Consider the following 18,800-nt stretch of genomic DNA (forward strand, 5'->3'; position numbering starts at 1 on the left):
TAAGACCTATGGAGAAAAAACAGGCCAAGGAGTTTTTGAGGCAGTCTTCCAGGCTTAGAAGCCCGGAGGAGAGCTAATAGATTTCAGCTGAGAGATGTGGAGGCCTGTTAAAAGACTCCAGCTGCAGTCAACAATCTATCTTGCAGCCTCCTGAGCAAGTGTTCCTTGCTATTACGACTCTGGTTATTTGACTTCTTGACTTGCCTTGTGACAATGCTCCTGCCTCTGCCCTTTGCTGTGACTGACTGTTATCGTGTGACCTTTGGACCAGACCCTGGACTACTCCTTTGTATACTAGGCCTGCTGTGCTGTCCTCAGTAGAGGTAAACAGGACATAGATGCATTCCCAGTGACGTTTTCATGGATGAGTAGGAATTTGAATCCTGGGCTCCAGAGTCTTAGTCCAGTGCTGAAACCCCTCCACCACATTGGCTCTCATATGCAGGAACTCATATGCAATATAAATGCCACTGAACCTTTTAATTTGGCTCTACTGCCCTGCTGCCATGCAGGAGAAAGACTGAAATAGCTTTGTTAATCGCCCAAAGTGTCAGTGCTTAGATGCCTCCACGTGTCTGTTAACTGCACACCAGCAGGTCTCCAGCTGCTAAGCTTATTTCTGGAGGCTGTTGCTTAATCATATCGCTGCTCCAGGCCAAGGTGAAAAGGTGAAGGCCCCGAAGAACTAGGACATTGCTTTTTTTTTCCATATTTGCATTTGGCAATCTACTATCTAATGTGAACAGAACTAGGTCAGTTCCTCCTCCGCCCATTCCTCATTCCTATATCATCTTTTGTTTTCCAAATCCTGAGGGTTTCCTTGAAAGGTCTCTGCTAACTTTTATCTATAAACACATGTGCATCTGAGTCTGAGCAGCTCTACATGGAGGATTGCATATAATGCAAGATAAATTTTCCCCACACTTCTCCCCTCCCCAGAAAGCGCGCGAGGAGCCCTGATCAAACACACTTTTGGCATTCACATCAAAAAACACTGTTTGATAAGTCAGTGACAGCAACTCCATCCTGACTTGTCTTTGACTGCCACCACCAGCTTTTATTCTTCAGATGATGTGGAGCAGCGTTCTTTCCCTTGCAGGAGTTGTCAACCCATAGCCCAGGTTCTGAGAACTTGATCAAAGACAAGGAGAGCTGGGTTTGCATTCCTCGTCAGCACTTTCTGAGTAAATTGAACCTACTATCACTATCACTGTTTAAAGTAGCATGGCTACTTTGAAAACTTACATCTCTCCCTTCAACATGATCTTCTCTCAATGAACTCCCAATGAGATACACAGTCTGTTTCATTTGCAGGATCATTCTGGTCCTAATAATCCTGGCAGGAGCAAAATGCTATGTGTGCCATTGGAGAATTTGTTCCATTGCTTTGGAACCCTGGGAAATCTCACTCAACATTCCTTCTTATTTAAAATCATTTTTATTAAACACAAATACAACCACAAACAAATTTTCACACACATATGTAAAACAAACATATAAAAACAACAATAAAACAAACAAAATAATAGTGCCACTTTGTTCTGCTTTGGAGAGCCAGAACAGCATGGGATTTGGACTCTGGAGATGGGTTCAAGTCCTTGCTCAGCCATGGAAACCTGCTTTTGGTGAGTCACATCCTCTCAGCCCTAGAAATCCCCATGATAGGTTCACCTTAGGGTCATTATAAGTTGGAAACAATTTGAAGTACACAACAACAACAATTCTGTTTTGGTCAGACCTTACCTGAAATATTGTGTCCAGTTCTGAAGAATGGCTTCTCTGGCTGCATCTGCATTGGAGAAATAACGCACTTTGAAACCACTTTAACTGCCATGGCTTAAGGCAGGGGTAGGCAATCTTTTTGAGCCAGGGTCGGGTTGCTGTCCCTCAGACAACTGGGGGCCGAAGCCAAAAAATAAATAATTAAATAGTTTTTTTTTTAAAAAAAAATTAATTAAATAAATAAACCAGCACAAAATTTTCAAATGGAGGACTCGTTTAAAAAAAAAAAGGAGGACACGCAAAAAAATTGCTGATTTTTTAAAAAATGTTAATATAAATGCATGTTTTGGAGGCTTCTATGACAATTGCCCCCCTTGCCTGCCGCTTCTCCCCCTTGCCCGCCTCCTCCTGATAGGCCAAAGGCCCCGTGCCCTCACGCGAGAGGCCAAAGGCTCCGGCGGCAATTGGCGGCAGGACCGGGCTGGGGCCGGTCCCAAGGCCTTGCCGGGCCACATCCGGCCCGCGGGCCGCAGGTTGCCTACCCCTGGCTTAAGGCTATGGAATATAGTTTTGTGAGATGTTTAGTTTTGTCTGTCAGAAAGCTCTGGTGCTACAAAAAACTACAAATTATGTAGGATGTACAAGGATTCTGTAGGATGACAGTTAAAGTTGTGCTAAACTGCATTATTTCTCCAGTGCAGATGCAGCCCTTGCCAATAGTGTGGTGAATCCACTTTAGGAAAAGAGGCTGCCCAAAGTGCTTAACCTATTTTGAGAATAGGGCTCAGTAGCTTGGACAACTCCTTTAAAATCCAAAATAAAACTCAGTGCGAATTCACTGCACTTCTGATACAGAAGCCTTGCTTTCAAGTCTATTTTTCAATAACAAGGACTATTAACTTGCTTTTTAAAAAGAATAAGGACATAAAATACTTTAAAAGCAGCATTTGGAGCAAATTAGATAAATTTAACTAGTTGTGTGACAATTAATTGTTTCCCTCCCCCCTGCAGACATAAGAATTAATCTGTTAGGTTAACAGCACTCATCACATGTAAGATTTGGAATAAATGATTAAACCTAACTAGTTATATGCATTTGTTCCCCCTTTCTTCCAACAATGCCTAACTGACAGCATTCAGTAATCCAATGGTGGAATGTTTTGCCATATTGTTCATTGCAAAGGGCAGTGTCAAATGGAGTACCACATGGGTCAGAGTCAGAGAACTCAGAGCATGGATGGAGCATGTAAGAAAGAAATTAAAGAAAGGGGAGGCAGAGCTTTTACAAACTGGAGATGGAACTTGGGACCCCTGGCCCCAGCATTCAAAACAAGAGCTCTTTGCAGGTCATGCTTCTTTGCTTCCAGATGAATTGTGAGGTAGAAGATGCATTTATTGCATAAGACAAAACAATATGTATTCATCCCATAAGGTACCTCTGTTCAGAGGCAATCAAAATATTTATGCTTATGAATTCCCCACACATTATTAATCTCTCAGGATGTAAGGAATATTCACAATTATTCATTGAAATTAACCATTGAAAGATGGTTTTCCTGACAGCCAGGAACCCCCAGTGGAAGAATAACAGAATAGTGAAAATCTCACACAATTTTCTCCTAGTATTCAGTGTTCTGGAGTATTGCACAGAAATAACTGTGGATTAAAATACTTTTTTTGCCCCCTAATACTGTTTCCTGCACACAAAATGGATTCTCTGTACAGAAAACACTTTTTCCTGTGCAGGAAACCTGTTAAGAAAGCATATGTTTTTCTCTATAGCTTTATTTCTGTGCATCACTTTGGGATATTTAAATATGGGGAGAATACTGCAGAGGGGTAGAAGAAAGCTCCATGTTCAGCTTAATGACCTCCTTGAATCCCACTGTGGGAGAAAGGCAGGGTAAATCCTTGAAATAAATAAAATATACATTAATGCTGACTGTTAGGAAAACAAAAATAATGACCACAGAAGATCTATAAGAATTCATTCTCAATAGTGAGAAAGTTGAAAGATGTGAAGTCGAAACTGAAAGAGTCAAAGAGTCCCTATCACTTAGATCAAATATTGATTGGAACAGAGACTGCAGTCAAGAAATCAGAAGAAAATTAGGACTGGGAACAGCAGTTATGAAAGAACTAGACATGATTGTAAAGTGCAAAGCTATAACTCTGAACACTAAAGTCATTCACCATGTACAAATGTAAGAACTGAACAATGAAGGATGACGACAGAAAGAAAATAAACTCATTTGAGATGTGGTGCTGGAGAAGACTGCTGAGGATACCATGGACAGCCAAAAAGACAAACAAATGGGTCCTAGGACAAATCAAACCTGAACTCTCCCTGAAAGCCAAGATGACTAAACTGAAATTGTCGTACTTTGGCCACATCATAAGAAGGCATGAATCACTGGAAAAGTCAATGATGCTAGGAAAGGTAGAGGGCAGGAGAAAGAAAGTAAGACCACATGTCAGGTGGATGGACTCACTCAGAAAGGCTATGGCCCTTGCCTGCAGGACCAGAGCAGAGATGTTGAGGACTGGGAGTATTGGAGATGTTTAATCCATGGGGTCACAATGAGTCAAGGTCAATTTTAGGGCAGTACGCAAGAACAACAACAGGGTATTCATTTTCTCCTGCAGCCAGGAAAAAACTGTTTAAACAGCTAAGCATTGGGGCACTTCACTGTCCTCTAATGGGGAAAAACTCATCACTGCTTGTTCATTTTTCCAATCCAGACAAACAATTCATGGTGTCTGAAGGATAACTGAGAATAGCAGAAACATCATCAGGTGTGAGTGGAGATGAGGAAGAAAGAAGAATAGTGCAGATCAGAGACAAACATTAGTTGAGCAAGCTGTTAGATTCCAGTTCTTCACACATCCTTTCTCAAAATGGCAGTTTTCTAAATGCATTGTACTGCAGCATCCATCACCCCCAACCATCAATCAGATTGTGAGATTTATAGCCCAGTGCATTTGGAAACTGCCAGCTTCAGGAAGGTAGCCTAGAAACTCTGAAGATACCATAGTTTCCTTTAAAACAAACAAGTTCATTAGTGGATTAATTAGCGATCAATGTAACCAATTAAATTTCCACTTTCCCAGCATTAACATCAATACACTCATTTCCCCCCTTGGTTAAAAATCAATACTAACAAATTAATTTTTAAAACCTAATGGTTGAAGTTCAGTTTTTTCTTTAAAAAAAAAAACCAGGTGTGTGGAGGCCTATGAGGAAAACAAATACACCCACCCAAAGTCCATAGTTGGGAAGAGAAGATAAAATGCCACAAATTCATGCACACTTCCAGAATTCTTAATCAAGACATAAAAATCAGGGGATGAAAGAAGAAACAGGAAAGTAAAATAAATAAATAAATAAATAACATGATGCTAGATATTGCAGCCATGAAGTCTGCACTTAAATTCAGTTTCCCAAATGGAGACGGCAAAGTGAATGAGCCATAGGTAGGTGTGCAGGTATTGGATTACCTTCCAAATCTAGCAATGCATTCTGGGATGGGATGGTGATAATAGATCTTCATTTCTCTAAACACAAAGCAACTCCAAGATCTGCTTCATGCCTCAGGCAAAACACATGTCCTGAGGTGACATATACCAGAAATGTAGATAAATGCAAGCGTTCTTGTATAATCAAAATCAGACCTTGAAAAATTGCTTTTAAAATAAAATTTAAAAACCCTTCTCAATGCACATTCTGATGTTATGTAATTTGGTGCACAACAAAATGTCATTACAATATGCATACAGTTACTTTCTTGGCTCAGATCTTACACTGGAGTTGCACAACATAAATCTCTAAATGCAGAGTTAGGTGTTTCTTCTGCTATGCAGCTCTTGCACTGAATGGCAGCATCACAAAAATCAAACAAGACGCATATATGCAACCAAAGGCATGACCAAATATACATAGACATCTATGTGTAATGCACACTGATATGTGTCTTCAAATCATTTCCAACTTATGATAACCCTAAGGTCACCATAATGTTTTTTGGCCCCTTGGCAAGATTTGTTCAGAAAGAGATTGCTTTGCCTTCCTCTGAGGCTGAGAGCATGTGACTTGCCCAAGGTCACCTAGTGGGTTTCATATCCAACACTCAAGCCACACCACAGTGCTATGATTGCAAATGTGGGCACAAAGTAGATAGAAGGTCATTAGTTCAGCTGAACTAACAGGACACCTGCCATTACTCATTACATCAGCAATGGAATTACGCATTCACTCATTGTGTTACTTTTCAAATTAAACTTTGGTGGACTCCCATTTAAAAGAAAAAAAGGAATTCATCATTTCACTATTGAGGCACTTTGGTTATTAAATACCTGCCTCTTAAAAGCCCAATTGTCTCTAATGTTGGCTTCATCCTAAAACTCAGGGTTTTTTTATTAAAGAATTTTGGATTAAATGATCCAGTTTGGAAGCATACATTGTTTTAACTGTTTTTGCCTCATTGTAATGTACAGGCTAACCACCTCAGGAATACAAACCTTCAGTAGATTCAGGAAAGCTTTACTGAACAAGTAAATCATGCTGTACCATTGTTGTCAGGATTTCCCCCCAGTTATACGAGTATAGTTAGAGTTCAAGCAATTCACCGTTACAAAAGCCTTCACCCCCATTTGGCAGCAATTCAAAACATATACTTTCCCCAGGTCTTACCCCTCCTTCTTTTCCTCCTGTGCAAAGCTACATATTCCCACAAGAACAATTTTTGCAACTCATACTTCCTCCCCACACATTTGCTCAATATCCCAGGCTATGCCTGATACACAATCTTTACTTCTCCCAGTCTCACCAATAAGATAGCATAACCCTTCATCCCATATTTACACACACATGTTCAAACACAGCAACAAGGATGGCAACCATTAAGCATGGCAGGAGCTTGTCTGGACCATGGTCCTGCCACTTGTTTTATTTTGTTAGTTGAAAAAGTATGTTGTTTTCTCACTGCTTCTTATTTTACATTGTTTCAAACTGTTTTAATGGATTTTATCAGGTGTTGCTTTGAGATCCTTGGATATGCAGTGGATACAAATATTTTAATAAAAAGATAATATAAATTTAAGAACTTCCAACCACAGAGAAAGGTGGTGGTTAAGGCAGTGCACAAAACAGTCTGCACAGTGCTGAATCTTAGACTTACATTGTGCAAAGTATAACAGAATTTGCTGAATCTTGAGGGAAAAGGGGGGGAAAACACTCTAATCAGCTTTTTGTAAATGGAGGTGGCGCTTACTTGAAATGTATACTTCAGATGTTCACATATTACTATCTGTGATAGCTGGTAACTCCCATGTTGGTGGAGTGATGAACTCACCATAGGCTTTAAGCTAGCCTTTAAAGGAGCTGCCCATTGTGTGGAACATCCCACCCCCGTAGCTTCAGCACTTTGGTCAGCTCTTTAAACCTATGCAAAACCTGAAGTGGATTTGGTATCCTCCTGACTTGGAAGGCATCACTGATCACCATTAATTTGGCAGTAAAATTCTGCATCAGGTTTCAGTTTCCATTCATTGAATGGTGTCATAGAGAGGAGGTACGTCAAAGAAAAATTAAATGTCATAGCAGAAACCCAGAAGGCCTGCACATCTGCACATGGATGCCAATAACGTTCAATATTCACTACCTGACAGTTGCCTTAAAGCAAGATTTTATTAAGGAAACTCTTTTCCCCTTCTGATATAGACTGCAATGAAAGAGCTCATCTTCTTGAGTCCTGTATCCTACTTCTAAAAGCTAAGAAACTGACAAATCACATCCACTTGGAGCACATCCCTATTTTGTCAGTTCTTCCATCTGACAAATTGCTTGTCCCCATTGAACCAATGCATGTCTTGTTCCTATATTAGTTATAGGGAGAACGTTCCTTAATGTCAGGCAACAATTTAGCAGGTACTTCAAATCATCCACAAAGATGACATTTTCACTTACCTTACTTCATCCTCAGCTCTTTGTTTATTACCCATCCCTGGTGTAAAAGCCTGAAACTATATAAAAATGTCACTCCTGGCTATTTCTCAGGCTGCATGTGATAAGTTGACTGCTTTCCTTTAAAAACATACTGCGCCATTTTACAAAGGCAGAACAGTCAACTTACCAAGAGTAGAGAAATCCTTCCATTTTTAATCTTAAAGATAATCTTAGAGGCAAATTGGATTTTTAAAGGGGAAATTTTTTTTGGGGGGGGGGGGATATCATTTTTATTTTCCCTAGCTCTTTGAGGGAAGAAAACCAGCTTTGTGTAGTGGTTTGAGTGTTGGAATACGACTCTGGAGACCAGGGCTCGATTTCCATCTCAGCCATGAAATGCACTGGGTGGCCTTAGGCAAATCATATGCTCTCAGCCTCATGGGAAGGCAATGGTGAACCTCCTCTAAACAAATATTGCCAAGAAAACTCCATGATAAGGTAGCCTTAGGGCTGACATAAGTCAGAAATGACTTGAAGACACACAACACAGAGAGAGACAGATTTTCAGGGGAATTCAATTTCCCCATTATACAGCCCATTTTGCCTTTCTAATCAGCAATAGAGATCTTTGAGTGAAGAAGCAAAAGCAGATTCATATTAATAATTGTATTATTTTTTCAACTTTTTACTCTTCTTAATTATTATAACCAAGTTGTTCCAGGGGGATGCTGTCCTAGATCTACTTGAGCAGAGCTCGGAATAGTTATTTTTGGGCTATAACTCCAAGAGTTACTCAACCACATTAGTTGGGGTAATTTGAGACCTGTAGCAAAAAAGGTAACATTTCAGAGCTCTGCTCTTAAGGAGATGCATGAGGAAAATCCGTTTCTGGTAGAGCTTGTCCACAAGATCATGAAGGAGTGATTATTATACAATCTGGAGCAAGACCAGACAGAACTCACTGGTTGTGCATTTAACCTGGAATTCAGTTTGGCAAATCTCTGCTTGCCTTTTTTTGTAAATGACATGTTTCTAGTCCTCATAGTTTCAGGGAAATGTTTGAAAATGTGCTCAAAGAGGAAAAAGTGAACACAGACGTTTGTACTGCTGTAGTTATTTCACAACTTAACTTGGGGGAAGCATAATTCAAATCACAATTATACTCTGCAATATTTTACAACTGCTTTTGAGAAGCAAGGCTATCTTGGATGAAAATATACATTTTTTTAATTAAAAAAAGCTCCACTATGTTTCATCTCTCATTACTATCTCACAACTGTACTGACTAAATTCCATGTCCTGATGTGTTTGACATTCACACAATAGCTGGAATTAATTATCACAATTATGAATGTGTAACCTAAAGTTACGTGTTTGTAACAGATTCATATTCACAGACGCTACATTTTCAATAGTGTAGGGAATACATACAAGCCCTCCAGTGCTGACTTACCAAGCAGCAGCCACTGCAAGCAATGGCATGCAAGTTACAATACTGGAATTTGTTGCAAAGGTTTATTTTTTATAATCCATGAAGGGAAGATTTTTAATAGAAGTCAGGATCACATATCTTTGCTTTCATGATAGAAACCATGTTTTCAAGTACAGGTTGAGTGTCCCTTATCCAAAATCCTTGGGACCAGAAGTATTTCAGATTTTAGATTTTTCCAGTTTTGGAATACTTGCAGATACATATTATGAATGAGCAAGCAGGAGCAACATAGGCACCCCCTCAAAATTAGAAGCAGGCAACTGGTGGGATCCTTGGAGGCAAGAAAGCCCAAAGAATAAGCTTCTAACTGCTGGGACTTACTACCATCTGCTACTGTCTTAGCCCATTTTATATATAAGAATTTTAACACCAGCATTTTTTGGTGTTTGCAAAGAGTCCTGGAGCCAAACCTTTGTGGATGCAGTGGACCCAGTTTGCAGGTATCACAGATGAAGGGGGCTGGGAGGGTCTTTTGCCCCCTGTCAGTTGTGCGCCTGCACTTTGGCTGCAAACATGAGGTCAGGTGTGGAATTTTCTACTTGTGGTGTCATATTGGCCCTCCAAAAAATTAGGATTTTGCAGGATTTTGGATTTTCAGATTATAGATGCTCATCCCGTACAATTCAAATCTCAAACAACAATTTTGCAGTGGCCTTTTATCAGTCTTGAACTCTTCTCATTTTGAATAAGGTTCACAGGAAACACTGTCATGGGTGTTTAGCAGATGAAATGAGTAAGTCAGCTGGATAATGTAGCTGATTGAGTCAAATAGAATGACTGACCAAAATAACAAGCCAAAAAAGTCAACCCACTGCATGTAGAAAAGCTTATTGGTGAATACAGGCTTACTTCCTCTGCAACCATGACAAACTGTGCCAGGAAATGAATCAAAGCAAGAAAGACAAAACAAATTGGAAGGAAGCTCATAGGAAGAACAAGTACATACTTGAAGATACAGAAAGGGATTTGAAAACACCCATGTGATTTGAGAAACTGAAAACACATAAGCTGTTTTGGTAAGGAGATTAGTGGATCCCCAGCTGCTATACTGAATGGAGTGTATTCAAAAATTTAGTGTATTTAAAGTTATTTGTACTGTTTGAAAGCCTTATTCCGTCTTTTCAAAAGGGCCACACTTGTCTACCTGGTTTCCACAAAGGATCTCAAAAGTGCTGGAAACTACAGCTTCAATACTACAGTAAGGAGCCTGAACAAGTGGGAGATAAGAGTTGGATAGAAAGCCCCAATATTTCTTGTTCTAGTCTATTCAAGAGCTGAGTGCAGATTGCCACAGTTAGGCTTTGCTTTAGAATAGATTCATAGAATCATAGAGGTGAAGAGACTTTGAGGGCCATCCAGTCGAACCCCCCTGTCATGCGGGAACTCACAATTAAAGCACGCTTGACAGATGGCCATCTAGCCTCTGTTTGAAAACCTCCAAAGAAGGAGACTCCACCACTCTCCAAGGGAGTGTGTTCAACTATCAAACAACTTTTACTGTTAGGAAATTCTTCCTACTGTTGAGGTGGAATCTATTTTCATGTAGTTTGAATCCATTGCTTTGAGTCCTATTCACTAGAGCAGTAGAAAACAAGCTTGCTCCCTCCTCAATATGACATCCCCTCAAATATTTGAACAGGGCTATCATATCACCTCGTAACCTTCTCTTCTCCAGGCTAAACATCCCCAACTCCCCAGGTCTCTCCTCATAGGGCATGGTTTCCAGACCCTTCAACATTTTAGTCACTCTCCTTTGGACACGCTACAGATTCTCAACATCCTTTTTGAATTGTGGTGCCCAAAACCAGACAGTATTCCAGGTGATGCCTGACCAAAGCAGAATGGAGGTGTAGAGTGGTTTTCTTCCACCTTTCTCTGAGATCACATACTGCTTCTTCTCTTTTTAGCCAGAAAGAGGCAAGCAGTGTGTGGGGTCCCCAAATGAAGACTTGCACATATGGAAGTCAATTCTAAATGCTTATCTACGTTAGTATAGTGTTATTTCACTGTATGTGAATGGTTATGCTAAAACAATATTTTTATGTTGTTTGTATGTCCCTTCAAGTCACCTGTCAACCTATAGAGACCCCATGAATTTCATAGGGTTTTCTTCGGCAAGGACTTGCCCATTACTTCCTCTGAAATATAACCTACAGCACCTAGCATTTATTGGCAGTCTCCCATCCAAGTACTAACCAGAAATGACATTTTAATTTTTTTTTAACTATAAACATCCATAGTAGCCACTCATGTTTAATAGCGACAAACTCACAATATTATGACTGCTAGTATAAATGCCAAAAATGCTTGCCAAATATTAGGGGAGGAGGCAGCCAGCTTTGCATTGTTATATCATGTATCAATGGCAAACTCCCCAAAAGCCTGGCTGAGCATAGTCAGGGCCAGACTAGAATGCTAAAATAATAATAATAATAATAATAATAATAATAATAATAATTATTATTATTATTATTATTTTGTAGGTTTTTTGGGCTATGTGGCCATGTTCTAGAAGACTTTATTCCTGATGTTTTGCCAGCATGTATGTCTGGCATCTTCAAAATTCTCTGAAGATGCCAGCCACAGATGTTGGCAAAACATCGAGAATAAACTCTTTAGAACATGGCCACATAGCCTGAAAAACCCACAAAAAACTATGGATGCCAGCCATGAAAGCCTTCAGCTTCACGTTGTTGTTGTTATTATTATTATTATTATTATTATTATTTTACCAATAACAAATCATATATATTGCTTAAAAAAAAGATTTACCAAAGCAACATAAGGAAATTAATGAAAATACATACAAGAGTATCAACTAAAGATAGTATAAATCATCAGTTATACAGCTCAAAGAGTACCCAGCAGCATTTTGGATCAATAAAACAGATCGGGAAAAGCCTAGGTTAATGAAAACACTTTTATTATATGTCAGCAAACGAACATTCTTGATGTATCTTTCAATTTCATAGATTTAGGGGCAATTTGATGGAATCCCACCTTCTGAGAGATTACTAGATTCATCAAAGGAGTATAAGGCATTATCACAATTTCCCCTAAAGAGAGAGTGGCCAACTAGAACTGAGGACCAGGGTTCAAATCATCACTCATTCACAGAAACCCACTGAGTAATCTTGGACAAGTCACATGTTCTCAGCCTCAGAGGAAGGCAACGGCAAATCCCCTCTGAACAAATTTTTCCAAGAAATCCCACAATAGGTTTGCTTTAGGGTCACCATAAGTTTTAAAAAAATGACTTCAAGGCACACAGCAACAAGGAAGGAAGGAAATATAATCAGGTCTGTGGTGGGTTTGTATTGATGAAAATGTGTAATTTGGTTTCTGCTGCTAAAGCAATCCAAACATCTGAGCTCATAGACAAAACTGCTATTGCTCTCAGCTATTGCTCTCCATCTTTTTGATGATTCTTGGATATGGGATGCAATAGTCTCTGTTTAGAAAACTGTCACTAGGATGCAATGAATAATTTTCCCAAAAAAATTTGTGTTTGGGGTACATGCCTAGGCAAATGTGCCCATTTCAGCAAGATAGGACATGTTTATCCAGTAGGCTAGAAATGTCCAGTAGGCTAGAAATCTTTCAGCCAGGTACTGAAAGATGCTTAATGTGATCATTCACTTTTCTTGAGTCCATACATATGTGTGAAAAGGATATAAAGTCTGAGTAGACCACCAGCTAAGCAAGCCTTGACAGTATGATGCAGTGCCAAAAAAGGTCAATGCAAATCTGGGTAACATCAACAGAAGCCATCTCCAAATGAAGAGATAAAAATAGTATCACTCTCTTCTGCATTGATCAGGCCTCATCTGCTGTGCTGTGTGTGTGCAGTTCTGGGCACCACAGTTTAAAACGAATATGCTCAAAGGAGGGTGAGAATAGGACAGTATAGAATCTGGAAGCAATGCTATAGATTATTATTGGCCTTGCTGAGTTGGGCATTCTGGCAACTGCTGCCCAAAAACTCTTTCTATTAGCTATGTGTAGGGCAAGGAAGGTGTGAGGAGTACAGAGTACAGAGTTTAAGTTGCAATCAGTACACAGTTGTCTCAGACTGCATCTGCACTGCAGAAATAATACAATTTGACACAGCTTTAACTGCTGTTTCATGGCTCAAGATTATGCAATCTTGGGATTTGCAGTTTGTTGTGGCACAAGAGCTCTTTGGCAGAGAGGGCTAAATATCTCACAAAATACTAGAAATCTGATAAAGTGGTGCCTTACTGCATTATTTCTGCAGTGCAGATGCAGCCTCAGAGCTTGGGAAAATGATATTTTTTAGTCATGATGGCTGGGGGTTCTGGGAGCTGTAGTCCCTAAAAAGTAAGTTTTCCATGCTGTGATATTAGCCATTACCCCAACTTGGCCTTGAGCCTTGTCATCTGGGGGGATCTGAGGACTGCTAGTATAAAAAGAGACTTCCAAGTACTTATACTGTCTGCCATCCTTGCTTGATAATGGCATTCTACTGGCAATCCTCCCCTTTTTAAAAAAAATAAAGAAGAAGAAAGTGTTGTTTTTCTGCCATATGGGCTTTTGTGGCTGAGTACTAAAGACTATCCACTGGAAAGCTAAAAGAGGAATACAGTAGAGTTAAGTGGATGTGCCCATTATATCTAAGTGCTGTAATTAAGTTTTTTTTTAAAAAAGGGGGAGCCATTATGTATAATTATAGAGGAATGACCATTACCAAAGCAGAGAGGTCTGTCCTCTTGAACTAAAAATGCTATCTTAACTGTTCAGAGATAACTATTGACTCGGAAGGCAATGGGGCCCATGACAATCATAGGGTACTTTCTCTTCATTGCTTCACTCTGCTCTTTTGGAGGAAATTAAACAGACAGCTTTAATTAGAAGTCTGGAACATCACCAGTGAGTGAACCAAAATAAAAGTGGCATTTCAATGCAAAATCAAGTAGGGATTTATGGATTTCTTTTTCACCTTCAATTGGAAATGCTGCTGTTCATTGGATAGCCCATCATTTGCCCTTTGCATAGGGAGGTGAAATGATAGTTAATTGCTGCTGTTGTTGTTTTGCTCAAATGTCAAACTGTGTGGCAAGCAAAATTGATTTAAATCCATTTGGTGCAGGGAGTGTATGATGCTATCCACTGCTGATGTGCAGCAAAGAACCCACAAAAACACAAATCCCACACATGCCAGAGCTATGGCTGATGGATTGCTAACCTGGATATATATATATTTAAAATAACTCCATTTAATCTCAGGAGAAAAGAGACTGGTTCAGGGCTTGGCCCTGAGGCAATAAACAAGAAGATAAAGTAGATGCAGAGTAATGGATTCAAGCTACAGAAAAAGAGATTCCACCTAAACATTAGGAAGAACTTCTTGGCAATAAGAGCTGTTCCAAAGTGGAACATGCTGCCCCACAATGTGGTGGAGTCTCCTTCTATGAAGGTTCTCAAATCAAGCCTGGATGGCCATATGCTGGAGATGCTTTGATTGTGAAATCCTGCTTGGCATAGGAGTGGACTGGATGGCCCTTGAGGTCTCTTTCAACTCTATAAATCATAGGGTTGCAGGTGAAGTAAAGAACAAGGCTCCAGAATCTTTAATGGTTGTGGAGAAGAGAGATTTCAGGAAGTGTTGGTTTGTCACATAAGGAACAACTGCTGAAATCCACTTTTTTATACAACTATTAAAGGGACAGGAGCTCTGCCTTTTATCTTGCTTAGAAACCCTGCTTGTTGGACATGAATAATGCAACTGTGGGTTCTGCTTAATGTATCAAGCGATATAGCAATAGCAATAGCATTTACATTTCTATACCGCTTATCAGTGTATTCAGCACTCTCTAAGCAGTTTACAAGCTGTAAGCCAATAGCCCCCAAGAAGCTGGGTGCTCATTTTCCCAACCTACAAAAGGATGGAAGGCTGAGCCAACCTTGGAACCCTGGGATCGAACTCACAACTTTGTGGCTGCAGTACCCGCTTTTAACCACTGCACCACCAGGGCTCCTATGAGATCACCAAGGCCTGTCCCTTGTAGCATCTCCTGTGGTTTCACAATGATGTCATTCTTAAGTCTCAGATTTTGGCACTGAAATCTCAGGGCCTAACATGGCAATCTTGTGCACAAAGGACATTGCATATTTAGTGCCTGGACAAATATTGTTGATCATTAATGATGCTTCACTGGACAGTTTTCTGCTGGGTTGTATCATTCCTCTCCAATTATTTTGTTTGTACACTTGTTATACATACATACATCCTTTTGGGGGGGAGGGGTGATATAGAGATTGGTATTTTTTTCCTGTATCCTCACCACACAAAGCCACTACTCCCCAGACTTGCCATACAGTCTCTGTAGTCTCTGTGTAGCCATTCCATGCCTCATGAAGAGTGGATAGGATGAGAGAAGTGTCTGGCCTGGTATGATAATTTTGTATAGGACTACAGGAACATAGCCAGACACTTCTGTATGGCTATGCATGGGTGAGCTTCAAAGGCTGTATGGTTAATCTGGGAGTAGTGGTGGTGTTATATGGCACAGGCTAGCCTAGGTCCACATATGGAACTGCTACACTATGCTGTCTCATACATGATTGCAGCCTCTGGCTCACTGCAAAGATCAGAAAATATTATCCAGTTCCCTTTAAAAGCCCAACCAGTCCTAGAACTGGATCACACAATAAACTGCTTGGTTGTAATGTAAATGTCTTCTTTTACTTATTTACTTATTTGTTTTAAAGTGTATAGGAAATGACTATAAAAAGCTGAAGGCTGCACGTGGGCAGTGAACTATAGCTTAGCTACGGATCCATTTTCATGCCACCTAATTGAATAGTGCAAGCTTTTAGACCAGAAGGTCAACTGCTTTCATGAGGTGCTATGCAATGTGTAATTCTTTAAAAAAAAAAAAAAAAGTGGGGAGGAGATGAGAACGGCAGGATAATAAGAAACATGATTTAGCAGGAAAAGCAGCTGGGTACACATATGAAAACTTCACCATGAAAACTAAGGTCACACTATTAGAATTCTCAGGTGCTTTTGCAGTAGCTGAAGGTCAAACTGCATACTTTTGCATGTACTCCATTTTCATAAAAATGTGGCTATGTATCAAAATGCTCCAGGGGTGTGAGAGTTTATGTTGCTGCAAAAGCTCCCCAGAGCTTGCGTGCTGTTTAGACAAACATTAGCTCATTTTGATCCTATTGATACTGGGCTGATTGAGAAACATTTCTTTTCCTTTATTTGTGCAGTACACTATGACCGTCTTTTATTTCCAAAGATGAGAAATGAGTGTGCAGAGCCAGAGCTTGGAAAACCAGAGTTTGGACAACCGGGTGGAGAATAGTGGTAGTCCAAAAAGGTTCTAGTTGGAATAGCATCATCCATGTACAAGAAGTATAGTGGACCCTTGTTATTTGCGGGGGTTTGGTTCCAAGATCCCCCGTGGATAACAAAATCTGTGGATGTTCAAGTCCCATTAAATATAATGACATAGCAAAATGAATGAAATGAAATGAAATGAAGTTTTATTTATATCCCGCCCTTCCAAAAGATCAGGGCGGCTTACAAAATACAAATGTCCCTTGTAAGAAAAAGGAAAATCAAGGTTTGATATTTGAAATTTATACTTTTTTTGAACATTTTCAAACTGTGGATTATTGAATCCATGTATAAAATATCAGTGTATAAGAATGGCCAACTGTACCATCTACACCAAACTACATCATCCACTTATCAGCAAGCTTGAGAGGGATTCCACCATGCTGGTGGAAGATTCTGGGAGCTGTAGTCCAAAAGGTAACTTCTAAAAACTCTGGATGAAATGGCATTACCAAGGGACAAGCGATACGATCCAGACAAAACTGTACCATCAACATATCAGTACGCTTGAGGGGGCAGAACTCCAAGCCTATTGATTTATAGAAGAATCCCCTAAAAATCTTAATAAGAAAGCCTAACTGGTAGAACCAGTCATATGAGCAATAAATATACTCACTGCCCTTGGAATACTGGGTGACCTTTTGGATCAAAAAATGAAAAACTGGGTAAGAGGAGTAATGCAATGGAGTATCACAGAGAAGGATGTGGCTGGCTGGTGTACTGAGTGAAAGCCCATTGCAACATTTTGTAGCAATTCCCACTGACCACTTTTCACTTGAAAAGATTTTCAGGACTATGGAGCAGGGGCATTACGTCAAATTTTCAACTTGTGGAAATCATCAGGATGCTCTGAGGATACTGTCCTTTCCCTTAAATACAGTAATTACTTTCCTTTTCATAGAAGCAGAAACAGTATTGTTCAAACTTAAAAGCCATCTGCCTCATTGGCTGTGTGAGTGACTATTGTATCAGTCATCGGAGGTCTACTCAGAAGCATATTCCCCTGACCTGAATATGGCTTCTTTCTCTTTAAGTATGTGAAAGTAGACTATGGCCCAATTCCCACTTACCTCCTGATTCGCTTCCTGCGCTGATTCCTGAAACCGGTTCAGCAAACAGCGTGGTTCTCACTATGTTTGCGCTGGTTTCAAGAATCTGCGCAGGAAACAACAGCCACACGTTCCCTGTCAAGCCTTCCTCCATCCTCCTGGCCATACCGGGGGTGGAGGAGAGGCCAGGGCGGGAAGACGGAGGACAGAGCAGGCATGGAGGCTGGGGAGGCTGCTGCCAGTGGGAACCAAGAGTGATTTGAATCTGATATGAATCCGCCAGGTTCCCACTTGGGCTGAGTCGATTTACTTCCAAATAAATCGATTCAGCCCAAAAAACACCTCATTTTACCAGCTTCTTTTTGTTGCAGGTTAAATGGATAAAACCCAGGTTAAATGGATAGAAACCATGCCCCCTCCCTTTCCGAATCGCCTCAGTGATTCGAATTAAGTGGGAACCATGGTAGTTTAAAGTGGATCATTCGGAATCACGATCTGGTTTAAACCATAGTGAGATCAAGGCCTATGGTGTTAAAATACAGAGAAAGCCTCAGCTATGTCAATGTCTCCATTTCATGTGCATGTTTATTAGAACTGGTTGATTCCCTGTGCCAGAATTACTGATATTGTTATTGCCATTGTTCTTATTCATTTGGTCTGGGTTTATTGGAACTTTTTAGTTCTACTCCAGAATTAAATTAGAATTATTATACACCTAGAAGTTTTACTCCCTCCAAAAGGGTCACTTTTCCCAAACTTTGGATGAGCTGACATGATTTGGGCTTGAAAAAAGGTGGCCTGAATTCCAAATGTCCCAGTGTCCAAATGTTTCACCACCACAACATTTCTTAGAGGTAAACATGAAATTTGACCAAACATATCAAGAAAACACCCTAGACTTTTGCAGACCCACATCCTTCCAGTGAGGCCAGAGCAATCCATCCTGAATATTAGCATCTAGAAATATCAAGTCCCATCACAGTTTCACCTATCCAGTTCCTCTTTAAGGTTTTTAAAGTTCTGAAAACCTTTACACTAGGCTCACTCTTTAGGATATTTTTTTCCTGAATGACTACAGCAATTTCACCAGGTTGGGAAATAACGCATCAAAGTTCATCAAGAAAGACTCTGTGGATGCTGGAATGATGGACATGTGTTTTGTCAGGAGAGTAGATGAGGTTAGTACATTGATTTCCACCTTCTCCTGTACACCTTCATACA

This window comes from Sceloporus undulatus, chromosome 4, assembly GCF_019175285.1.
Source record: "Sceloporus undulatus isolate JIND9_A2432 ecotype Alabama chromosome 4, SceUnd_v1.1, whole genome shotgun sequence".
Classification (NCBI taxonomy): domain Eukaryota; kingdom Metazoa; phylum Chordata; class Lepidosauria; order Squamata; family Phrynosomatidae; genus Sceloporus; species Sceloporus undulatus.